Source organism: Mesoplodon mirus (genome assembly GCF_964341445.2).
Source record: "Mesoplodon mirus genome assembly, contig: SUPER_14_unloc_2, whole genome shotgun sequence".
Taxonomy (NCBI): Eukaryota; Metazoa; Chordata; class Mammalia; order Artiodactyla; family Ziphiidae; genus Mesoplodon; species Mesoplodon mirus.
The window spans coordinates 936,242-959,543 of NW_028295783.1; the positions used below are offsets into that span (position 1 = coordinate 936,242).

At 46.6% G+C, this 23,302-nt stretch overlaps 1 pseudogene across 1 annotated transcript in view; it reads right to left on the bottom strand.

Moving 5' to 3' along the window:
* Positions 1–1,602: 1,602 nt before the first annotated feature.
* Positions 1,603–23,302, bottom strand: part of LOC309816135 (protein FAM170A-like) — a 44,546-nt pseudogene continuing 22,846 nt past the window's right edge. Inside the window, exon 4 of the transcript in view lies at positions 1,603–1,646. The product of the transcript in view is annotated as a protein FAM170A-like (transcript). The remainder of the gene's footprint in view (positions 1,647–23,302) is intronic.

Sequence of the window (23,302 nt, forward strand, 5' to 3'; positions counted from 1 at the left end):
TTAGCCACCTTCCAACAGGCCGTCTCCAGCCAGCAATTTGAAGCACAGCTGAAATGAGAACTGCCCCAAATGTGAAGATCTTAGGAGCTTCCTAGAAGGTGGGAGGTTAATGATAGGCATCCTGCTGGGATCCCAGGGGAGTCTGAGCTGGCCTGAAGCTCATCTTCCTCCTCCACCTCTCAAGAGAAATGTGGAGGAAAGAAGACTTCAAAAACTGTGAGCAGGCAGAGGGAGAGATATTGGGGGCCGAAGCTGTAACTGAGGTCTTGGAGAGGGCTGTGAGCACGCAGAGCCTCTAGAGAGCCAGGCTCTGCCTTCTGAGAACTTCTCCCCTAAGGCTGCTCATAATTCACGTGATACCAGCCATATAGAGCCGACTTGGCCCACACTGTCACAGAAAGCCTTATCAGAATCTCTTCTTCTTCATACACTCTTGTGTCTGTTACTTGGTTATTGCCTTTGGTACTCCAGTGATGTGAACCACAGTCGCCAGGGGATGGAGGACACTAGTGACCCATCTTGCTCTGTGGCCTCAGTCCACAGCTGGAGGGTAAGGGAAGAGACCAAATGAAGGTCAAGAAGGAAAGATGGAGTTTGAAGAGAAGACCTGAGTTAAGGGTGTCTTCTCAAGTCTTGATGACTGAAATGTAGCTCCAGTACCTGAAGTCCTGCTTGTTCTCAAGGCTGACCGCGGGGCTGGGTGCACTCAGTGAAGGAACCGTATACACTTAGTATTTCCTTGCTTGCTTTCTCACACTTGCCCTCCTCTGATACACCCTCTGCAAGACTGATCTTCCCCTGAAACAACTTTCCACCTGCCACTGTCATCTCATGAACGTTTGCTTCCCCTTCCTAGTGTCCCCCTAGAATGCCATTGCAGCCAATTCATAATTTGATAATCATGCTGCTTACCATATTCTCAGCAACTTCTGAGAAATTTTATTCGCTTTATTCCATAGTCTTCACCCATCAATAATCTTCCTTAACTTCCTAGCTGCAGGTTAACCCATTCGGAATCATTTCTTTTTCTTTCTCTTCTTTGGCAAATCCTTTCTATCTTTTAAGGTCTTTTTCTTGTCTCTCTACCATCTTGCCTTCCTGAACTTCTTTTTTTTCCGTTTAAGTAACCTTTCAATCTCCTTCCCCAATTTCCTCATACACATTGAGAGTTTATTCCTCACACGTTAGACAGCGGTTTATGAATGGCCAGGCATAATGGACTCAGAATGAGTTGGCACCCCCGAGGTACCTGTCTTGCTGGGGAGCCACAGGTGAAGGGCTGTCTGCTGGACACATGTTTGCATGGAGTCAGGCTGAGTGGCCTCAGGGTGTTTGCTCTGCACTTGTGTGTGTTTCTCCCTAGTTGGTTTCCTTGTCCAGCCACCTGTGACCTCCCTCCATCCAGCCCAGGGAATCCTTCTCATCACAGGGGTAGGATGTTTGTCTCATTTTCCATCACATCCTTTCCCCAAAGTTTGGTTGTGAGTTGTTCCCATTCCAAAGACCTTTCCTCTTTGAAGAGAAAAGAGAAAATCTTGTCTCTCCTTTTCTCTCACTTCACTTCTGCTCTATTATCTCCTCCGTCCAGAATGGCCCACTGACTCACATGGGTGTAGATACAAAGATGGCAGGAAATGCCAGCAATTCTGAGATAATAATACGGATGGATCAGGAAAACTTGAAAACCTTTATCCCGCCACATTAAAAAAAATTGCACTTCCAGTGTATTCAGAGTCTCAGTGTAGAAACACAAATGATAGAGAAATTGAATTACACTCAAGTTTTTCTTTCCTCCTTTCCTGATTTATTCTAATCCTCCAAGTTAACATGATGAACTCTTTGTTGTGTAAAGTTTCAGACATTTTCTACCCATGCACACTTTTCTTCTTTTCACATAAGAGTGTGAACTAGGTCACTTTCAACATGCTGTGATTCTATGATTCACTGTCTCCCACCGAGTCATCCACGGATAAAGTCATCTGTTTCACGGAGAAATATTTTCAATAGCTAATAGCCAATGTCTGTGGAGTGCTTACTCTGTGTCGGTTTCTTGTAACTACTTTACAGATCATTTGTACAACGTACTCATGGACCAGGTACAATTATGACCCCCAAGTGACAGATAAGTGCAGATAAGTACAAATAAATACAGAGGCCAAGTGACTTGCCCAAGACACTGGAGCAAATCAAAATCCATGCCTCTGTAATCATTTTGCTCTATTGCCTCTGTCTGGGAGGCTTGATGATTTGGCAACTAAAACCTTAAATATCATGTTCCATTTTTATATCTGTGACACAAGCGTGGGGCTGTGATATGGGGTAACTAACCTGACTACTTTTGAAAACCCTTATGCACCTGGATGAAAGTAAGCCAGGGACTGCAAGCCATAGATTTAAGGTTTCCTACCAACTTTTAAAAATAGCTTCTTGAATGCAATTTATGTAATGTCAAGTCTAGGATGTAGTCCAAATAGTAACAGAAAAATGGAGATATGTAGGAAAATACTTAAAGTTGACAAGTATTGGGAGTGTAGTATTTTTGGGGCCAGCGTGTAGACCACAGGAAAACTTGCTGTTTCCATCCCAAAGGGAAGAGCCCTACGTTGCAACTGCCAAGGTCCCTGGGGCAGCAAGTGTGCTCACTGCTTAGTAAAGAAGCATCCTCAGTTTGATAGAATCATATGGGAGCCTTACATTTGGTTAGCAGTTCTACAGTCTTGATGTAATAATATTTTCAGGGTGTGGGAGGGTATCAAGCTCTGAAAATACCCTTGGAGAGATCTGCTTATTAAGTTTGGCTTTTTCAATCTCCCTACTACTTCTTTACTAAACACCAGGCGGTTTCCTTCACTTTTCAGAACCATGTTGTTTTTCCCTTGTCTAATGAACTTTGAAATACTTTTCGATGAGCTATTAAGTTTGGGGAAAAATAAACATCTCTTTAAAATAAGGAAGATAATATCAATGACAAGTAGAAAAAGCTCTAAAACAGAGAATATCCTCCATTCTAGCCAATGACTGGGAGTGGAAGGTTCGTGCTCGCTGTCTAGGACGTAGAAATAAAAGGTGAGGAGGCGCTGAGGTGTCTCCTGGATCTCTATGAGCCTCTATCATTTCTGCTGAGTAGGGTTGACAGATAAAATATAGGCTGTTTAGTTAAATATGAATGTTTGAAAAACAACAAGTACATTTTGAAGATAAGTATGCCCCAAATACTTCATAGGATCTACTTATACTAAAAATAAAGACTTATTTTTCATGTGAAGTTCAACTTTAACTGGGTATCCTGTATTTTTATTTACTAAATCTGACAGCCCTACTGATGACCCACAACGGAGGCAGTTGAGGAGGGGTACATGCTGGCTCTCGGACAGTCAGAAATGGCTTCAGCAGATCCAGGTACAGTATGAAATTCTTTTTGGATGTAGCTCAGAAGCCATGGCCAGCCCTTGACTGCAAGTACTGCCTCGGGTTTCCCTGAGGTGGGGTAAACCGTCCTCTTAATGGCCTTTTGGTAAGTCTGGAAGACCATATCCAAAGGGAGCCCCAAAGTCAGTTTCATCCTCACAACCATGTTTCCAATTCCTGGAATTGGCTGCATGTGACTCACAAGAGCTGAGGAGGTTTGTGGAAGTTGGGAGTGTCATAGCTTGAACCCTTTGTAGGTAAAGTTTTCCTGTTGTGAGAGTTTTAACAGGAGCAATGTGAAAGACTCCAGGTCCCCAGGTAGATAGAAATAACCCTGTTCTACCTGTGTGTATGTGACAAGTCTCTAATAGTTCAGAGAGCAAGTATCTGGTCTTAGAAAGGCTGATCCAAGCTTGGATGTTTCTGGTGTCAAGGCAAGGCCCTGAGTATCAAGTTCACCTTTTATGGTTGAGGAGACAATAAGGTGGTCAGAAGGGAAATCATGGAGGAGACCTTGGCTTCATCCATCGTGCAGGCTTGTATATGTGGTTCTATGTAGATTGTGTTTCAAAGGTGGAGCTTGTTTACAACTATGAACATTCTCCGATGTGCTTTTTGGACCTTCATTCCCAGAGCGAGAGCAGTGCCGAGGCTCTAGAAATGCCGTGGATATTCTGAGCTGTCAGTGGCATTTCCCCGGGACTGTTCCCTTGGTGCCGCTCCTTGAAATGTCCAAAGGGATTATCATGTGTCTTGTGGCGGGTCCTAGCATTGTGAAAGGAAGCTGCTGCACCTGGCTCAGAGGATTTCGGATGTGGTGGGAGGAGGAGGAGTACTACGACTATAAATTGTATCACAGCTTATCTATTCCATCTTGAGAGTGGGGTTGGGGGGTTTGAAGGGGGGCTTTTATTGTACTTTTATACATTGTACCCTTGAAACTAATTCAATTTTTTAAAATTAATTAATTTATTTGGGGCTGCATTGGGTCTTTGTTGCTGCTAGCGGGCGTTCTCTAGTTGCAGTGAGCGGGGGCTCCTCTTGGCTGTGGTGCATGGGCTTCTCATTGCAGTGGCTTCTCTTGTTGCGGAGCATGGGCTCTAGGCACGCAGGCTTCCGTAGTTGTGGCACGTGGGCTCGGTAGATGTGGCACGGGCTCTAGAGCGCAGGCTCAGTAGTTGTGGCGCGCGGGCTTAGTTACTCCGTGGCACGTGGGATCTTCCCAGAACAGGGCTCGAACCCATGTCCCCTGCATTCGCAGGCATATTCTTAACCACTGCTCCACCAGGGAAGCCCGATAATTCAGTTTTTTTATAAAGAGAAGATTCCTAATATTATTCCAAAATTTTAAAAATATGTAGTTGGATAACACTATGAAAAATTAACTGATATATTCTTTTATTATTTCTCTTTGCCCCCTGGATCTTTTTCCCCATCCAGTCAGCTAGGCACTCTGAGTTCACTGCATTAGGAAGGTAAAGACTCAGCAGAAATGAGGGAGAAAAACAGAAAAGTCTCAGCTTTGGAATGTTCACAACGGAGGCCACAGTAGAACAGGTGAGAATTCTGTGAACCAAAAATAAATGTCGTCTCAAATGCAAAAATGTATTCTCTGCACTGGGAGGCAGGGGAGGGAGGGAGGGAAGGACTGAAGGAGAGAGATCAGTGTGGCCAGGGACATGGAGACTGTGCTTGAGGACGATATGCCCAGGAAGAGAATCAGAATCTGGAGAAGATTCAGCCTGCACGTGATCATTGCCTCCAGCCAGCACCCTCATCTCAGACGTTGGGAAATTCAGAGAGAGAGTGGGAGTACGTCAGGAGGGCCACGCGCATAGTCTGTGTGGCAGGGGTTGTGGCCGTTCCCTATTTGTGAGGAGTCCCCAGCAATTTGCAGGCCTCTTCTGGAAAATGCTGGCGGACGTCTCTAGTGCTTATGTGAAAGCTTGTTCACAAACCTTGAAAGATACAGATGTAGATGACAGATAGATGCATAGATAGAAAAATGTCCTTAAATAAAAGCTCCAGGAAAGGTTTGGAAAATGCCCTTTATTGCATAGGACGCTTCTATTGTCATATGATGTTAGACTGAGTGCCGGTCCCTTCATCCTCCTTCAGACCACGGCATTCTGTCTGCTACTCTCCCGAGGGTCCTTTCTTCTCCCTGGAAGGGATAAAACAAATGAGGTAGGACAGGAAGAGACAAGAAGCACTCCAAGCTCTGCTGGTCAGGGTTACCCTCCAGCATTGCCTTAATGCTCAGAGCCACACACACCACAGTGAGCTTGGCTCCAGATCAACTACCACGCAACGAAGGTTCTGGAACATTTCCATATCTCGGGGGACCTCATTTCCACGTGACTCTCTTTCATATTCCCCTTTGTCACAGAAGGCTCGGTCCAGTGGTCAGGGTGAGATCTCGGCTCAGGCCCAAGGCTCTCAGACCTCAAAGTTCTGGTCCTGCAAGGGCCCCTGTCCTCTCTTGAGACCACTCCTGGCTCTCTCTGCCGAGAAGGAGCTGCTGGCAGTACGTCCTCTAAGAGTTGAGGTCCATCGTGCAGACCCTGAGAAAACTCCTAGGAAAAGGCTCCACCTTCTTGTTTACGTCAACAGAGGTCAATGCCTTTGTTAGTGCTGGGTGTGTCCCATTTGATGCAACTGCAGAGCCATTAGGTAAACCAGCACATGTGTGCGGCCCCTTCCCTTAGACTCCTCTGGGCCCTCGTGACATAGGCTCAGAAGACTGCCAGCCTCAAGCCTTACCTCTTCCAAGGGACGGCCACACCGTCTTCCAGGATCTTCTGTCCCATGAATCTCAGTTGCTGTTTGGAACTCAAAGGAGAGAAAAGACCCTGCCTGCGGGGTCTCTTTGGGCTGGGGCCTTCCCCCGTGGGCTGCTCTCCCTCATTCTCCTTTTCTTCTTGCTTCTCTTCCTCCTCCTCCTCCTCCTCCTCCTCCTCCTCCTCAGGGGTGCTCTCGGATTCCACATTGCCCATCCACTGGGCCATGTTGAGATGAAAGACACGGCAGCTGAAGCCCTGCAGGACACCGCCCTACACGTGCTGCTGGAGGATCTCCAAGGTGGGGAAGACCCGGCAGCAGGCCATGCACCTGAAGCCGGTCTCCATGGTCACCATCCAGTCCAGTGTCTTGGCCCTGGGTCTCTCCTCGACGGCAGGTGACCCTGATGGGCTGCCTGGCTCTGCCCTTTCCTCATACTCTTTCTCCTCCCCAGTGGGCTCACTGTCAGACAGGAGGCTTTCGGTGAACACATCAGAGGGGCAAGTGCCTACTGTGCACGCATCCTCAGGAAGGGTCACTTCTTCTATCGTCAGCTGCTTTTCAGGCAACTCCAAGGGTTTCTTTGTCTTCCAGGAGACAGCGACACCCTTGTTCACTTGTACCTGCATGTAGTATATTTTCATGCCCCTTTCCTCTTTGTCTGGGTGCAGATAGTCCTTACAGGGTGAAGAGAGTGAGGAGGAGACACAGTGTGATGGGGGAGCGGTCTCCCCTTCTTCCTGAACCTGGGCTAGGTGTGCTGTAGGCCAGGCAGTGTCTCGAAATCTCCGCATTGCTGAAAAAGGAAATTAAAACCATAATAACATGCATGGGCCGTGCCGGAAGCTGAGGGAGCAGGTGTGGTAGACGAGAGAGGGACATTTGCATGACGTAGCTATGTCGTGAGCTTGGTGTCTGTTGGCCGTAGGATGGAGCGGTGTATCTGGTGTCATCTGTGGGCTTTTCATGTGCGTGGGGGGGATACTGGAGCGGTGTCTGTATACAGGGGTGTGGAGTATGGTGGTGAGGGCTGTGGTATGTGAGGGATGCGGCTGGATGCGTGTATGACAAGGAGTGTGATTTTGGTAATATCGGTGGTGCGTTACTTGTGGAAAGGGGCTGTGGTGCTTGGGGTTTATGTGTGCTGTGAGAAGGGCTGTGCCTGGAGGGCAGATGTATGTGTGAGCTGTGTGGACCTGAGCTGGATGGTCCTGCTCTCAGGCTGGAGGTGTATGATGCAGAACTCTGTCCTTCTCTGGAAGCAAAGGCAAAGACAAAGCCTACATTTTCCTCTGAAGATGCTTAATCTGGTCCCTCTTCCCTCCACCTCAAGCCCAGACCTTTCCGGCCCCTGCTCCTTGACTTCCCCACCATGGTACTACCAGTATTCACACCGCCCCCCCAGACTCAGCTGGCATCCACGCCCTCGGAACAGCTCAGCCATCCTGCCCAGGCTCCTCCACAGAGCCCTCATCACCTCTGATGACCCTGGATTTCCTCTCAGCCTCCCTGGGATCTGTGTGCCTCCTGCCTCACAGCCAAGCACCCCCTCACCTGAGGAGCCCCGCGCCCTTACCAGCGTAGCTGAGCTTGCGCGGAGTAGAAGTACAGAAGAAGTATTTAGGGGCGGAGGAGACCTCCACTGCCCCTGGGCTGCAGCCTTGGGCCACCACAGTGGATCCAAGCCGAGGGGGATCCTCTTGTGACTTCGAGATTCCTGAGGGAGGAATGAAAGGCTCAGGGTGGGTTCATCAGTCCTCTGTCCACAAATATTTACTGAGTGTGTGACACGTGTCAGGTGCAGTGAATACACACAGTTGAGAGTGTGGTTCCCAGTGGATCCTCCAGGATTTAATTCCAATCAATACTTATTCTCTCACTGTCTAGTTGGTAATGTAGGCCTCGGTGGTGACTGTGAGTGTGTGGGAAGAGTGAGTGATGTGTATCAGTTAAGTCTGTGGTAAGTGTGGGGTTGGCATGGGGAGCACAGTGCAGATGTGTCTATCTGTGTCTGTGGCCTTTGTGTGCATTTTTTCTGTTCAGAAGTCAGGAATTCTGGGACATGTAACGTTTCCTCATTACATGGTGTGGCTTGTATTTATGGTGCGTGTTCATTCATTCATTCACCAAGATTCAGTAAGCAGCTACTCCTTTGTATCCGGCACTCTTCCATTGTTGTAGTCTTTGGTAACGCTGCACATTCTAGTATGGGAAGACACACACTAAACAAAACTACAATAAATATATAATACATCAGCTGGTGGTAAGTATATAAGGGTTGCCAGACTTAGCGAACAAGAATACAAGGCACCCAGTTAAATTTCAGTTTCAGATAAACCCAGAATAATTTTTTAGTGTAAGTATTCCCATGCAGTATTTGTTCTTACTTAGTTTTAGTGTAAGTATGGCCCATACAATATTTGGGACATACTGATACTGAAAAATTACTTGTTGTTTATCTGGAATTCAAATTGAACTGGATAGCCCATATTTTCTCTGGCAATCCTGACATGGGTTACTGAGACTGTGGTTTACTGTGGTTTGTACAAAGCGGGTCTGGCATTACTCAAGAATGTGTTACAAGTGTGGTGTGTATGACACGTGACTGGTTCTTACAGAGGTATTTAGCGATGGCTGAAGTTAGCTGTGTTTGTGCGAGAGTTGTGGAGATACATATATATATATATATATATATATATATATATATATATATATATATATATATATATATATATAGTGTGTGTGTGTGTGTGTGTCCTATATATATAGTGTGAGTGTCTATATACATATCTCATCTCCAGCGTTTGGTGTTGGAGGAGAGGATTGTGATACAGGTGGGTTGTATGAGAACGTAGTACAGGAGGGATCCGTGTATATACCTCCATGTGCTGTGTGTGGTTTAATAAGGAAGTTATATGTGGGGTGTGTGATATTTTTGCTGCATCAGAGTGTACATGGGTGTATGAGTTACTGTCTCATAAAACACCCCTAACAAGAATTCTGTATACACTCTTACGTACACCGAGTGTCAGCCAGGTCCAGGCAGGGTGACAAGAACTTTACCACGCAGACTTTATATCTGGTAAGCACTCTAACCCCATTCATCTCGCTCTTCTCTGCACTACCACACACACACACACACACACACACACACACACACACACACACACTCACACACCCACACACACACAGGAACATAGAGCAAAATATTCTGAATGGTCAGGGGCAGTCATTGCCTTCCCCAGCCTGTCCCAGCCACTGCCTGGAAATCTGCCTGCTGTCTAGAGCTCCATTCCCAGGGCCCATCCTACAGTCTCCAGGGCCCTGGGCCTGTTAGGAGCTACTGGGCTCTAATCTGGGGCAGAGGCCTCTAGCTTGAGCTCTGGGGTGACCACACCTCTCCCAGGGCAAGCTACTCGCCTACATTTAATGCACGCAGGCACCACGTGGCCCGTGGCTCTCAGAGCTCCCCGCAGGACCCTGAGGCCATTTCTCACCCCCGCTCACGTGGTCTCAGTCTCTGGAAAACCCTTCCCTTCCCTTGATCTCCTTTGGGAAATTCTTCCTGTTGAAGGAATAAATCCTCCTTGCTTTCAATATGACACCATCCCTAGACAAACAATCTTCTTTCAAAGTGCATTCCACTTGTCAAGATATTTTTCAACAGGGCCTTCAACTCATGGGGCTTCTCTTTCCACTTTGGTAAAAGAGGCCAAGCAACTCATGGGTCTCTCTCAGCATCCTTGCATCCTTCACATCCCCCACCTCATGACCCCAGGGAAAGATCCAAGAGAATAAGAGAGAAATCGGGGACTGAGAAAAGCTGCACCTCTAGGTCTGTGCAAGCAGGATGCAGCCTGCTGTGAGTCCGACAAAGCTCCAGGCCCGGCTGCCCCAGGAGAGAGTCCTCAGACCAGCGGAGCTGACCTCCCATCTCCCAGGGGGCATCTGGCCGTTCTGTGCCGTCTCACACCACAGGGGCCCTCCAGATAGATACGGCAGCATCAGTGAGACAAGGTCTCTCGCTCCCTGCTTCACAGGTGACACGTTCTCAGTCCCCCGCTTCCTAGAGAAGCTTCAGTTTGGCAGAAACCCATGTGCCCCAGACAAGTTTCCCCCCACATACCTCCTCCGTTCTCGGCAGTTTCCTGGGACTCTTCATTTTCCAGATGTTTCCTCTTTTGTCGCCGTTCCATCGTACCAACTAGAAGTCTCCCTTAGAAGATGCCTCAAGAGATGTCCAACTCCTCCTCTTCCCTACAGGTTGGCCCTTCTTGGCTCTTGGGCAATCCGTTGAAATGATTCAATACAAACAAAAATAGTCAAGTCTCCTAAATGGCTGAAAAACTTGTACCACTTAGTGAACCAGCAGTACTGCCTAGTGCTCACCAGGGCTGTTATGTTTGCAAGGTTGCCAGGCGCACAGCGGAATTCTGTGACCTCAGTGCTGACATCAGTGCATTCGGTGGACCTAGGGTGAGCACAGTGTCTGCAGTAGCACAGGCCCCATTTTCAAGAACAATTCCTTTTTCCCAGCCGATGCTTTCCCGTGAAAGGGAAAGGTTCCTACCATATCTATTATAAATTGTATCATACCATGTCTATTATAAAATTCACATTTTGATTGGACATCTTTTAATGTCTTTTCTAGAGAGATTTAATATGAATATTTTAAATGGTCTCCAGTTTCCCTGTGGATTATTGACATTTTAAACTCTGCACTTCAATTTTCCCTCAATACGTGTAATTTTGTCACAGCTATTTCTGTACTTAAAGATGAGGAACTATATAATTGATTTCTTCATTTTTTCCCCATCTCTCTCCAAGGTACTGCATTTGATTGTGTCTTGCGACTGAGTGAAAAATGCTAGTCCTTGAGTCAGGACATTGGGCCCTTTAGCAAGTAACTCAACCTATCTGGGCTTCAGCTTCTGTATGTGCGATCAAGAGGCTTGGACTAGCTGACTTTTCAAATGCTGTGTTTCTTTGATTCACTCTCACTTACTGATCTGCTCCTTAAGAAGAGGGTCTGTTCTCATAAAGTAACAACAGTCTTTTCCTAACCTTGGGTTGGGCGGAGTTTAACTGTTCGTACTCAGTTTGTTAGTTATATTGCCTTCTACGTATGCTTAGCTCTAAATAATTTATATGGCTCTTGTGACAATTTTTAGATCTTCTTTTTTTCTTATTTTCTTTTACAGTTTCTAATTTGTTATCGCCAGTGTAGAGGAGCCTGATTGATTTTTAAAATTTATTGATCTTGTATGTGTGTGCCTTGTTGAACCGTCTTATTAGTTCCTGCTAGTTTATCTGTGAGTTCTTTTGGGTCTCCTAGATAAATGAGCATATTAAATGTAAATAATGTGTTCTTTGGATAAAGTTTATTTTCTTGCATCTCTATATATAGAAGCAATATGTTGAATTGATTTAAATATTTAAATACTTACATACCTGTTATCACAATCTAACGATCTTTATCTTATTTTCTTTCAATCAATATTATGTTTTCAAGATTTATCCACGTGAATCCATATAGATCTAGGTCTTTGATTTTTGACTGTTTGATATTATTTGATCACATGCATATAGCATCATTTATTTTCCATTCAAGCATTATTGGACAATTGGATTGTTTCCCTCCCTTCTCTAGAACAAACAACATTTCCTAGAATATCCCTGAAGATGTCTGACAGTCGAGAAGGGCCAGGCTGCCCGAAGGATTGCTACTTGCTTTTAGCCACCTTCCAACAGGCCGTCTCCAGCCAGCAATTTGAAGCACAGCTGAAATGAGAACTGCCCCAAATGTGAAGATCTTAGGAGTTTCCTAGAAGGTGGGAGGTTAATGATAGGCATCCTGCTGGGATCCCAGGGGAGTCTGAGCTGGCCTGAAGCTCATCTTCCTCCTCCACCTCTCAAGAGAAATGTGGAGGAAAGAAGACTTCAAAAACTGTGAGCAGGCAGAGGGAGAGATATTGGGGGCCGAAGCTGTAACTGAGGTCTTGGAGTGGGCTGTGAGCACACAGAGCCTCTCGAGAGCCAGGCTCTGCCTTCTGAGAACTTCTCCCCTAAGGCTGCTCATAATTCACGTGATACCAGCCATATAGAGCCGACTTGGCCCACACTGTCACAGAAAGCCTTATCAGAATCTCTTCTTCTTCATACACTCTTGTGTCTGTTACTTGGTTATTGCCTTTGGTACTCCAGTGATGTGAACCACAGTCGCCAGGGGATGGAGGACACTAGTGACCCATCTTGCTCTGTGGCCTCAGTCCACAGCTGGAGGGTAAGGGAAGAGGCCAAATGAAGGTCAAGAAGGAAAGATGGAGTTTGAAGAGAAGACCTGAGTTAAGGGTGTCTTCTCAAGTCTTGATGACTGAAATGTAGCTCCAGTACCTGAAGTCCTGCTTGTTCTCAAGGCTGACCGCGGGGCTGGGTGCACTCAGTGAAGGAACCGTATACACTTAGTATTTCCTTGCTTGCTCACACTTGCCCTCCTCTGATACACCCTCTGCAAGACTGATCTTCCCCTGAAACAACTTTCCCCCTGCTACTGTCATCTCAGGAACATTTGCTTCCCCTTCCTAGTGTCCCCCTAGAATGCCATTGCAGCCAATTCATAATTTGATAATCATGCTGCTTACCATATTCTCAGCAATTTTGGATAAATTTTATTCGCTTTATTCCATAGTCTTCACCCATCAATATTCTTCCTTAACTTCCTAGCTGCAGGTTAACCCATTCGGAATCATTTCTTTTTCTTTCTCTTCTTTGGCAAATCCTTTCTATCTTTTAAGGTCTTTTTCTTGTCTCTCTACCATCCTGCCTTGCTGAACTTCTTTTTTTTCCGTTTAAGTAACCTTTCAATCTCCTTCCCCAGTTTCCTCATAAACATTGAGAGTTTATTCCTCACACGTTAGACAGCGGTTTATGAATGGCCAGGCATAATGGACTCAGAATGAGTTGGCACCCCCGAGGTACCTGTCTTGCTGGGGAGCCACAGGTGAAGGGCTGGCTGCTGGACACATGTTTGCATGGAGTCAGGCTGAGTGGCCTCAGGGTGTTTGCCCTGCACTTGTGTGTGTTTCTCCCTAGTTGCTTTCCTTGTCCAGCCACCTGTGACCTCCCTCCATCCAGCCCAGGGAATCCTTCTCATCACAGGGGTAGGATGTTTGTCTCATTTTCCATCACATCCTTTCCCCAAAGTTTGGCTGTGAGTTGTTCCCATTCCAAAGACCTTTCCTCTTTGAAGAGAAAAGAGAAAATCTTGTCTCTCCTTTCCTCTCTCTTCACTTCTGCTCTATTATCTCCTCCATCCAGAATGGCCCACTGACTCACATGGTTGTAGATCCGAAGATGGCAAGAACTGCCAGCAATTCTGAGATAATAATATGGATGGATCAGGAAAACTTGAAAACCTTTATCCCGCCACATTAAAAAAAATTGCACTTCCAGTGTATTCAGAGTCTCAGTGTAGAAACACAAATGATAGAGAAATGGAATTACACTCAAGTTTTTCTTTCCTCCTTTCCTGATTTATTCTAATCCTCAATGCTAACATGATGAACTCTTTGTTAGGTAAAGTTTCAGACATTTTCTACCCATGCACACTTTTCTTTTTTTCACATAAGAGTGTGAACTAGGTCACTTTCAACATGCTGTGATTCTGTGATTCACTGTCTCCCACCGAGTCATCCACTGATAAAGTCATCTGTTTCACGGAGAACTATTTCCAATAGCTAAACGCCAATGTCTGTGGAGTGCTTACTCTGTGTCGGTTTCTTGTAACTACTTTACAGATCATTTGTACAGCGTACCCATGGACCAGGTACAATTATGACCCCCAAGTGACAGATAAGTGCAGATAAGTACAAATAAATACAGAGGCCAAGTGACTTGCCCAAGACGCTGGAGCAAATCAAAATCCATGCCTCTGTAATCATTTTGCTCTATTGCCTCTGTGTGGGAGGCTTGATGATTTGGCAACTAAAACCTTAAATATCATGTTCCATTTTTATATCTGTGACACAAGCGTGGGGCTGTGATACGGGGTAACTAACCTGACTACTTTTGAAAACCCTTATGCACCTGGATGAAATTAAGCCAGGGACTGCAAGCCATAGATTTAAGGTTTCCTACCAACTTTTAAAAATATCTTCTTGAATGCAATTTATGTAGTGTCAAGTCTAGGATGTAGCCCAAATAGTAACAGAAAAATGGAGATATGTAGGAAAATACTTAAAGTTGACAAGTATTGGGAGTGTAGTATTTTTGGGGCCAGCGTGTAGACCACAGGAAAACTTGCTGTTTCCATCCCAAAGGGAAGAGCCCTACGTTGCAACTGCCAAGGTCCCTGGGGCAGCAAGTGTGCTCACTGCTTAGTAAAGAAGCATCCTCAGTTTGATAGAATCATATGGGAGCCTTACATTTGGTTAGCAGTTCTACATTCTTGATGTAATAATATTTTCAGGGTGTGGGAGGGTATCAAGCTCTGAAAATACCCTTGGAGAGATCTGCTTATTAAGTTTGGCTTTTTCAATCTCCCTACTACTTCTTTACTAAACACCAGGCGGTTTCCTTCACTTTTCAGAACCATGTTGTTTTTCCCTTGTCTAATGAACTTTGAAATACTTTTGGATGAGCTATTAAGTTTGGGGAAAAATAAACATCTCTTTAAAATAAGGAAGATAATAACAATGACAAGTAGAAAAAGCTCTAAAACAGAGAATATCCTCCATTCTAGCCAATGATGGAGTGGAAGGTTCGTGCTCGCTGTCCAGGACGTAGAAATAAAAGCTGAGGAGGCGCTGAGGCGTCTCCTGGATCTCTATGAGCCTCCATCATTTCTGCTGAGTAGGGTTGACAGATGAAATATAGGCTGTTTAGTTAAATATGAATGTTTGAAAAACAACGAGTACATTTTGAAGATAAGTATGCCCCAAATAGTTCATAGGATCTACTTATACTAAAAATAATGACTTATTATTCATGTGAAGTTCAAGGTTAACTGGGTATCCTGTATTTTTATTTACTAAATCTGACAGCCCTACTGATGATCCACAATGGAGGCAGTTGAGGAGCGGCCACAATGGAGGCAGTTGAGGAGCGGTACATGCTGGCTCTCGGACAGTCAGAAATGGCTTCAGCAGATCCAGGTACAGTATGAAATTCTTTTTGGATGTAGCTCAGAAGCCATGGCCAGCCCTTGACTGCAAGTACTGCCTCGGGTTTCCCTGAGGTGGGGTAAACCTTCCTCTTAATGGCCTTTTGGTAAGTCTGGAAGACCATATCCAAGGGGAGCCCCAAAGTCAGTTTCATCCTCACAACCATGTTTCCAATTCCTTGAATTGGCTGCATGTGACTCACAAGAGCTGAGGAGGTTTGTGGAAATTGGGAGTGTCATAGCTTGAACCCTTTGTAGGTAAAGTTTTGCTGTTGTGAGAGTTTTAACAGGAGCAATGTGAAAGACTCCATGTCCCCAGGTAGATAGAAATAATCCTGTTCTACCTGTGTGTATGTGACAAGTCTCTAATAGTTCAGAGAGCAAGTATCTGGTCTTAGAAAGACTGATCCAAGCTTGGATGTTTCTGGTGACAAGGCAAGGTCCTGAGTTTCAAGTTCACCTTTTATGGTTGAGGAGACAATAAGGTGGTCAGAAGGGAAATCATGGAGGAGACCTTGGCTTCATCCATCGTGCAGGCTTGTATATGTGGTTCTATGTAGATCGTGTTTCAAAGGTGGAGCTTGTTTACAACTATGAACATTCTCCGATGTGCTTTTTGGACCTTCATTCCCAGAGCGAGAGCAGTGCCGAGTCTCTAGAAATGCCATGGATATTCTGAGCTGTCAGTGGCATTTCCCCGGTACTGTTCCCTTGGTGCCGCTCCTTGAAATGTCCAAAGGGATTATCATGTGTCTTGTGGCGGGTCCTAGCATTGTGAAAGGAAGCTGCTGCACCTGGCTCAGAGGATTTCGGATGTGGTGGGAGGAGGAGTAGTACTACGACTATAAATTGTATCACAGCATATCGATTCCATCTTGAGAGTGGGGTTGGGGGGTTTGAAGGGGGGCTTTTATTGTACTTTTATACATTGTACCCTTGAAACTAATTCAATTTTTTAAAATTAATTAATTTATTTGGGGCTGCATTGGGTCTTTGTTGCTGCTAGCGGGCGTTCTCTAGTTGCAGTGAGCGGGGGCTCCTCTTGGCTGTGGTGCACGGGCTTCTCATTGCAGTGGCTTCTCTTGTTGCGGAGCATGGGCTCTAGGCACGCAGGCTTCCGTAGTTGTGGCAGGTGGGCTCGGTAGATGTGGCACGGGCTCTAGAGCGCAGGCTCAGTTGTTGTGGCGCGCGGGCTTAGTTACTCCGTGGCACGTGGGATCTTCCCAGAACAGGGCTCGAACCCATGTCCCCTGCATTCGCAGGCATATTCTTAACCACTGCTCCACCAGGGAAGCCCGATAATTCAGTTTTTTATAAAGAGAAGATTCCTAATATTATTCCAAAATTTTAAAAATATGTAGTTGGATAACACTATGAAAAATTAACTGATATATTCTTTTATTATTTCTCTTTGCCCCCTGGATCTTTTTCCCCATCCAGTCAGCTAGGCACTCTGAGTTCACTGCATTAGGAAGGTAAAGACTCAGCAGAAATGAGGGAGAAAAACAGAAAAGTCTCAGCTTTGGAATGTTCACAACGGAGGCCACAGTAGAACAGGTGAGAATTCTGTGAACCAAAAATAAATGTCGTCTCAAATGCAAAAAAGTATTCTCTGCACTGGGAGGCAGGAGAGGGAGGGAGGGAAGGACTGAAGGAGAGAGATCAGTGTGGCCAGGGACATGGAGACTGTGCTTGAGGACGATATGCCCAGGAAGAGAATCAGAATCTGGAGAAGATTCAGCCTGCACGTGATCATTGCCTCCAGCCAGCACCCTCATCTCAGACGTTGGGAAATTCAGAGAGAGAGTGGGAGTACGTCAGGAGGGCCACGCGCATAGTCTGTGTGGCAGGGGTTGTGGCCGTTCCCTATTTGTGAGGAGTCCCCAGCAATTTGCAGGCCTCTTCTGGAAAATGCTGGCGGACGTCTCTAGTGCTTATGTGAAAGCTTGTTCACAAACCTTGAAAGATACAGATGTAGATGACAGATAGATGCATAGATAGAAAAATGTCCTTAAATAAAAGCTCCAGGAAAGGTTTGGAAAATGCCCTTTATTGCATAGGACGCTTCTATTGTCATATGATGTTAGACTGAGTGCCGGTCCCTTCATCCTCCTTCAGACCACGGCATTCTGTCTGCTACTCTCCCGAGGGTCCTTTCTTCTCCCTGGAAGGGATAAAACAAATGAGGTAGGACAGGAAGAGACAAGAAGCACTCCAAGCTCTGCTGGTCAGGGTTACCCTCCAGCATTGCCTTAATGCTCAGAGCCACACACACCACAGTGAGCTTGGCTCCAGATCAACTACCACGCAACGAAGGTTCTGGAACATTTCCATATCTCGGGGGACCTCATTTCCACGTGACTCTCTTTCATATTCCCCTTTGTCACAGAAGGCTCGGTCCAGTGGTCAGGGTGAGATCTCGGCTCAGGCCCAAGGCTCTCAGACCTCAAAGTTCTGGTCCTGCAAGGGCCCCTGTCCTCTCTTGAGACCACTCCTGGCTCTCTCTGCCGAGAAGGAGCTGCTGGCAGTACGTCCTCTAAGAGTTGAGGTCCATCGTGCAGACCCTGAGAAAACTCCTAGGAAAAGGCTCCACCTTCTTGTTTACGTCAACAGAGGTCAATGCCTTTGTTAGTGCCGGGTGTGTCCCATTTGATGCAACTGCAGAGCCATTAGGTAAACCAGCACATGTGTGCGGCCCCTTCCCTTAGACTCCTCTGGGCCCCCGTGACATAGGCTCAGAAGACTGCCAGCCTCAAGCCTTACCTCTTCCAAGGGACGGCCACACCGTCCTCCAGGATCTTCTGTCCCATGAATCTCAGTTGCTGTTTGGAACTCAAAGGAGAGAAAAGACCCTGCCTGCGGGGTCTCTTTGGGCTGGGGCCTTCCCCCGTGGGCTGCTCTCCCTCATTCTCCTTTTCTTCTTGCTTCTCTTCCTCCTCCTCCTCCTCCTCCTCAGGTGTGCTCTCGGATTCCACATTGCCCATCCACTGGGCCATGTTGAGATGAAAGACACGGCAGCTGAAGCCCTGCAGGACGCCGCCCTTCACGTGCTGCTGGAGGATCTCCAAGGTGGGGAAGACCCGGCAGCAGGCCATGCACCTGAAGCCGGTCTCCATGGTCACCATCCAGTCCGGTGTCTTGGCACTGGGTCTCTCCTCGACGGCAGGTGACCCTGATGGGCTGCCTGGCTCTGCCCTTTCCTCATACTCTTTCTCCTCCCCAGTGGGCTCACTGTCAGACAGGAGGCTTTCGGTGAACACATCAGAGGGGCAAGTGCCTACTGTGCACGCATCCTCAGGAAGGGTCACTTCTTCTATCGTCAGCTGCTTTTCAGGCAACTCCAAGGGTTTCTTTGTCTTCCAGGAGACAGCAACACCCTTGTTCACTTGTACCTGCATGTAGTATATTTTCATGCCCCTTTCCTCTTTGTCTGGGTGCAGATAGTCCTTACAGGGTGAAGAGAGTGAGGAGGAGACACAGTGTGATGGGGGAGCGGTCTCCCCTTCTTCCTGAACCTGGGCTAGGTGTGCTGTAGGCCAGGCAGTGTCTCGAAATCTCCGCATTGCTGAAAAAGGAAATTAAAACCATAATAACATGCATGGGCCGTGCCGGAAGCTGAGGGAGCAGGTGTGGTAGACGAGAGAGGGACATTTGCATGACGTAGCTATGTCGTGAGCTTGGTGTCTGTTGGCCGTAGGATGGAGCGGTGTATCTGGTGTCATCTGTGGGCTTTTCATGTGCGTGGGGGGGATACTGGAGCGGTGTCTGTATACAGGGGTGTGGAGTATGGTGGTGAGGGCTGTGGTATGTGAGGGATGCGGCTGGATGCGTGTATGACAAGGAGTGTGATTTTGGTAATATTGGTGGTGCATTACTTGTGGAATGGGGCTGTGGTGCTTGGGGTTTATGTGTGCTGTGAGAAGGGCTGTGCCTGGAGGGCAGTTGTATGTGTGAGCTGTGTGGACCTGAGCTGGATGGTCCTGCTCTCAGGCTGGAGGTGTATGATGCAGAACTCTGTCCTTCTCTGGAAGCAAAGGCAAAGACAAAGCCTACATTTTCCTCTGAAGATGCTTAATCTGGTCCCTCTTCCCTCCACCTCAAGCCCAGACCTTTCCGGCCCCTGCTCCTTGACTTCCCCACCATGGTACTACCAGTATTCACACCGCCCCCCCAGACTCAGCTGGCATCCACGCCCTCGGAACAGCTCAGCCATCCTGCCCAGGCTCCTCCACAGAGCCCTCATCACCTCTGATGACCCTGGATTTCCTCTCAGCCTCCCTGGGATCTGTGTGCCTCCTGCCTCACAGCCAAGCACCCCCTCACCTGAGGAGCCCCGCGCCCTTACCAGCGTAGCTGAGCTTGCGCGGACTAGAAGTACAGAAGAAGTATTTAGGGGCAGAGGAGACCTCCACTGCCCCTGGGCTGCAGCCTTGGGCCACCACAGTGGATCCAAGCCGAGGGGGATCCTCTTGTGACTTCGAGATTCCTGAGGGAGGAATGAAAGGCTCAGGGTGGGTTCATCAGTCCTCTGTCCACAAATATTTACTGAGTGTGTGACACGTGTCAGGTGCAGTGAATACACACAGTTGAGAGTGTGATTCCCAGTGGATCCTCCAGGATTTAATTCCAATCAATACTTATTCTCTCACTGTCTAGTTGGTAATGTAGGCCTCGGTGGTGACTGTGAGTGTGTGGGAAGAGTGAGTGATGTGTATCAGTTAAGTCTGTGGTAAGTGTGGGGTTGGCATGGGGAGCACAGTGCAGACGTGTCTATCTGTGTCTGTGGCCTTTGTGTGCATGGTTTCTGTTCACAAGTCAGGAATTCTGGGACATGTAACGTTTCCTCATTACATGGTGTGGCTTGTATTTATGGTGCGTGTTCATTCATTCATTCACCAAGATTCAGTAAGCAGCTACTCCTGTGTATCCGGCACTCTTCCATTGTTGTAGTCTTTGGTAACGCTGAACATTCTAGTAGGGGAAGACACACACTAAACAAAACTACAGTAAATATATAATACATCAGCTGGTGGTAAGTATATAAGGGTTGCCAGACTTAGCGAACAAGAATACAAGGCACCCAGTTAAATTTCAGTTTCAGATAAACCCAGAATAATTTTTTAGTGTAAGTATTCCCATGCAGTATTTGTTCTTACTTAGTTTTAGTGTAAGTATGGCCCATACAATATTTGGGACATACTGATACTGAAAAATTACTTGTTCTTTATCTGGAATTCAAATTGAACTGGATAGCCCATATTTTCTCCGGCAATCCTGACATGGGTTACTGAGACTGTGGTTTACTGTGGTTTGTACAAAGCGGGTCTGGCATTACTCAATAATGTGTTACAAGTGTGGTGTGTATGACACGTGACTGGTTCTTACAGAGGTATTTAGCGATGGCTGAAGTTAGCTGTGTTTGTGCGAGAGTTGTGGAGATACATATATATATATATATATATATATATATATATATATATATATATATATATATATATATATATATATAGTGTGAGTGTGTGTGCGTGTCCTATATATATAGTGTGAGTGTCTATATACATATCTCATCTCCAGCGTTTGGTGTTGGAGGAGAGGATTGTGATACAGGTGGGTTGTATGAGAACGTAGTACAGGAGGGATCCGTGTATATACCTCCATGTGCTGTGTGTGGTTTACTAAGGAAGTTAAATGTGGGGTGTGTAATATTTTTGCTGCATCAGAGTGTACATGGGTCTATGAGTTACTGTCTCATAAAACACCCCTAACAAGAATTCTGTATACACTCTTACGTACACCGAGTGTCAGCCAGGTCCAGGCAGGGTGACAAGAACTTTACCACGCAGACTTTATATCTGGTAAGCACTCTAACCCCATTCATCTCGCTCTTCTCTGCACTACCACACACACACACACACACACACACACACACACACTCACACACACACACACACACAGGAACATAGAGCAAAATATTCTGAATGGTCAGGGGCAGTCATTGCCTTCCCCAGCCTGTCCCAGCCACTGCCTGGAAATCTGCCTGCTGTCTAGAGCTCCATTCCCAGGGCCCATCCTACAGTCTCCAGGGCCCTGGGCCTTGTAGGAGCTACTGGGCTCTAATCTGGGGCAGAGGCCTCTAGCTGGAGCTCTGGGGTGACCACCCCTCTCCCAGGGCAAGCTACTCGCCTACATTTAATGCACGCAGGCACCACGTGGCCCGTGGCTCTCAGAGCTCCCCGCAGGACCCTGAGGCCATTTCTCACCCCCGCTCACGTGGTCTCAGTCTCTGGAAAACCCTTCCCTTCCCTTGATCTCCTTTGGGAAATTCTTCCTGTTGAAGGAATAAATCCTCCTTGCTTTCAATATGACACCATCCCTAGACAAACAATCTTCTTTCAAAGTGCATTCCACTTGTCAAGATATTTTTCAACAGGGCCTTCAACTCATGGGGCTTCTCTTTCCACTTTGGTAAAAGAGGCCAAGCAACTCATGGGTCTCTCTCAGCATCCTTGCATCCTTCACATCCCCCACCTCATGACCCCAGGGAAAGATCCAAGAGAATAAGAGAGAAATCGGGGACTGAGGAAAGCTGCACCTCTAGGTCTGTGCAAGCAGGATGCAGCCTGCTGTGAGTCCGACAAAGCTCCAGGCCCGGCTGCCCCAGGAGAGAGTCCTCAGACCAGCGGAGCTGACCTCCCAACTCCCAGGGGTCATCTGGCCGTTCTGTGCTGTCTCACACCACAGGGTCCCTCCAGATAGATACGGCAGCATCAGTGAGACAAGGTCTCTCGCTCCCTGCTTCACAGGTGACACGTTCTCAGTCCCCCGCTTCCTAGAGAAGCTTCAGTTTGGCAGAAACCCATGTGCCCCAGACAAGTTGCCCCCCACATACCTCCTCCGTTCTCGGCAGTTTCCTGGGACTCTTCATTTTCCAGATGTTTCCTCTTTTGTCGCCGTTCCATCGTACCAACTAGAAGTCTCCCTTAGAAGATGCCTCAAGAGATGTCCAACTCCTCCTCTTCCCTACAGGTTGGCCCTTCTTGGCTCTTGGGCAATCCGTGAAATGATTCAATACAAACAAAAATAGTAAAGTCTCCTAAATGGCTGAAAAACTTGTACCACTTAGTGAACCAGCAGTACTGCCTAGTGCTCACCAGGGCTGTTATGTTTGCAGGGTTGCCAGGCGCACAGCGGAATTATGTGACCTCAGTGCTGACATCAGTGCATTCGATGGACCTAGGGTGAGCACAGTGTCTGCAGTAGCACAGGCCCCATTTTCAAGAACAATTCCTTTTTCCCAGCCGATGCTTTCCCGTGAAAGGGAAAGGTTCATACCATATCTATTATAAATTGTATCATACCATGTCTATTATAAAATTCACATTTTGATTGGACATCTTTTAATGTCTTTTCTAGAGAGATTTAATATGAATATTTTAAATGGTCTCCAGTTTCCCTGTGGATTATTGACATTTTAATCTCTGCACTTCAATTTTCCCTCAATACGTGTAATTTTGTCACAGCTATTTCTGTACTTAAAGATGAGGAACTATATAATTGATTTCTTCATTTTTTCCCCATCTCTCTCCAAGGTACTGCATTTGATTGTGTCTTGCGACTGAGTGAAAAATGCTAGTCCTTGAGTCAGGACATTGGGCCCTTTAGCAAGTAACTCAACCTATCTGGGCTTCAGCTTCTGTATGTGCGATCAAGAGGCTTGGACTAGCTGACTTTTCAAATGCTGTGTTTCTTTGATTCACTCTCACTTACTGATCTGCTCCTTAAGAAGAGGGTCTGTTCTCATAAAGTAACAACAGTCTTTTCCTAACCTTGGGTTGGGCGGAGTTTAACTGTTCGTACTCAGTTTGTTAGTTATATTGCCTTCTACGTATGCTTAGCTCTAAATAATTTATATGGCTCTTGTGACAATTTTTAGATCTTCTTTTTTTCTTATTT